This window comes from Pistacia vera, unplaced genomic scaffold (genome assembly GCF_008641045.1).
Source record: "Pistacia vera cultivar Batoury unplaced genomic scaffold, PisVer_v2 Contig376, whole genome shotgun sequence".
NCBI lineage: Eukaryota > Viridiplantae > Streptophyta > Magnoliopsida > Sapindales > Anacardiaceae > Pistacia > Pistacia vera.
This window is the reverse complement of record NW_022196197.1, coordinates 54962-57977: the sequence shown is the minus strand read 5'-3', so window position 1 is coordinate 57977 and position 3016 is coordinate 54962. Positions and strand designations below refer to the sequence as shown.

The window sequence follows — 3016 nt, the reverse complement described above, 5'->3', positions numbered from 1 at the left end:
ACCTGCACAAAAATCACATGTTACTTGAGGTGTTTGAATAGAATTAACCTGCATACCTCCTAATTGTTTTTGAAGTGCTACTAGTTGGGCTGAAATGGTTGTGTAAGCGTCAACTTCATGAATACCCATAGACTTCTTCGGATGTATTCTCTCATTGGGTCTCTGATAGTTGTTACTTGCCAGGACTTCAGGTAACTTGTAAGCTTCTTCAGGTGTCTTGTTTTGCAATGCTCCTCCAGATGTTGCATCCGCCATTGTTTGCATAGTTGGAAGCAACCCATTATAGAAGGTTTGGACTTGCATCCAAACAGGCAAACCATGGTGTGGACACTTTCTCAGTAATTCCCTATATCTTTCCCATGATTCATAAAGTGACTTGTTCTCTTTCTGCAAAAATGATGTGATATCGTTTCTCATCTTTGCTAACTTCGCTGGTGGGAAATATTTAGTTAGGAACCTTTGTGCCAATTCATTCCAGATGGTGATTTTTCCTGCTGGTAGTGCCATTAACCATCCCATTGCTTGATCTCTTAGTGAAAATGGAAATAATCTCAACATGATGGCATCATCTGAAACTCCATTTTCCTTAAATATGTCGCATATCTCTAAAAAGTTAGCAATGTGTGAATTTGGATCTTCATTTGCATCTCTCCTAAATTGTACCAACTGTTGGATCATTTAGATGATTGCCAGCTTTATCTCAAAATTGTTGCCTTGTACCGATGGCCTAGTCATACTTGGACCACTGCCATCAACTGTGGGCACTGAGAATTCCCTCAAAGTTCTGTTTTCAGCCATTTCAATTACTATTACCTCTCGTTCTCTTCTCTCTTTGATAAGTCTCCTCGTAGTTTTTTTAATCTCTGGATCAATAGGAACCACTGGATAATATCTTGCTCTTCGCATAAACTACATACGACAGAAAAAGAGCATGAGATCATAAGCGAACCAAAAGAAAATTTTTAGCTAGAAACAGTTAAAACTAAAATTAAACTCTAATCTAGCGAAAACTAGAAAACTTCAATATTAACACGAAATCAATCCCTGACAACGATGCCAAAAACTTGATGCGTGATTTGACAAAAATTGTAACATATTGTCTAGCTAATAATTCTTTAAGAAATATATGATAAAATTGTTAGAGTAGATGCCCTAGAGCCAATCAATTATTGTAGAATTGACTGTTTGTAATAATGTTCATTAATCAATAATAAAAGGCATTTTATTCTATATCGCGTAAATCATTATTATTGCAATATGTATTGATATATGTCCTTAGAATGGTAGAACCGTGACGAGGGTATCAAGTGTTTCAAATCTTGATAGTGAGAACCCTATGAGCACATGTGGTGGCCATTCTAGAAACGTCCGTAGCCCCAGTATTATTCTGAAGTAAGGGCACAGATAATACGGTAAGGCTATCATAGTGTTGAACGACCCTGTCGAAAGGCAGTGACTGATCTCACTTGTCAAGGTTGTTTGGTGACAACCTGGTGCAACACATGGGTGCTTGTTGTAGGCGGATATACCGCAGCAAGTTCACTGGACTGACCCACCAGAGGATTCCATATGGATGGTAACCCCAGTGTCTATGGAACAAATCCTCTAACGAATGGTGGTGCATGTGATCCTTAGACTTGAGATCACCGGAGCGCCTTGTGCACCGATTGGTACAGTTTGACACTAGCCTAACGCAGTTCTATTCAGAGCTGTCAGTACGGTGGTGATTGGCTATATCAAGGAGTGTATCAAGACTATGGTGGATTGACAGAGGATTCATCACTCCCGGGTACGGGAGAAGTTATCTCACGGCGCAATTCAGTATATGGCAATGACACTAAAACTGTGGCCACAGTGGGATTGAGTTGTTGCTCTATCCAGATTATAATACGGGTCATTGGTCCAGAAACTGAATATATAATATCGAGACTAACCAAAGGTTGACACTATTTCTATGCCTTCGTCTCGTAGAGATAACGTATGATGAAAGGATCGAATTATACGATAACCATATCGTTGACAGGTAGCTACTTTGCTGAATCTGAATCTATCCGGTGGCCATGATGCCTTGCTAGGGGCCAATCTTGGTCTGTGTATTAGTGAGACGATTAATTGGTGTTAATCGCGATACTATACACTACCGGTATGATGAGGAGCCTATGGGTCACACACATAGAAGATAATTTAAGAGCCAAGAAGAAAGAAGGGGTTTTCGTCTTTTTGGGCGAAATGGTATTTTGGTAATTTCACAATGCAATTAAATTTGCTGAGGTCGTAGCCTTTATTTAATTTGTTAGAAAAATTAAATAAGTGAAATTCCGTTTAAATATTTGTTTGCATATATTTAAATAAATTATCATTATTGTTAAATGTTAATATATATATTAAATATATATTAATTGATTTTTAATTGAGATAATGATTAATTAAATTAAAATATCTAATTGGGAGTGTTTGGCAAATATGGAGGTGTTTGGGTTGGAGCCCAAGCCCATTCCATATGGGAATAGGGCAACTTAAATTGGACTATAAAAGAAAAGTGTTAATGAAAATATGTGCGAATTCATTTTATTCATTTTGATTATTTTTCATTGAAAAGAGAAAAACTCTCCAGCCCTAAAACACTCTCACTCTCACGCCACTTTTACTTTTGCAAAGAACCAAAGTTCTTCTTTGGTTTGTTCTTCTTGATTTCTTAAGGCCAAGGAGGATCTGGCAAATCCCTCCTTGGTTCTTGTTGATTGTCTTCGTGTGGATCTCTACGGTTCGATCCCACACTTGGATCGGTAGCAAACACGTTCAGAGACAATATTGGTGGAGCCTCCAAACGTGGTATGAATCTAAACTTTAGATTTATTTTATTTTCTGTAGATTCTTGATATTATACATAAACTGTAAAATTTGTGTCTTGATTTTGGGCTTTAAGAAACGATCTACGGTTGTATAAAATTTTGTTTTCAACTGAGCAACCGGGTCGTTTCCTAACAAAAATCCACTAAATAGCCTTGTAAACATA

The 3016-nt window shown here is 37.5% G+C and overlaps 1 non-coding gene across 1 annotated transcript; it reads left to right on the top strand.

Moving 5' to 3' along the window:
* Window positions 1-313: 313 nt before the first annotated feature.
* LOC116140733 lies at window positions 314-420 on the top strand. The gene has a single exon (XR_004129693.1). It is a non-coding gene; the product is annotated as a small nucleolar RNA R71 (small nucleolar RNA).
* Window positions 421-3016: the final 2596 nt, after the last annotated feature.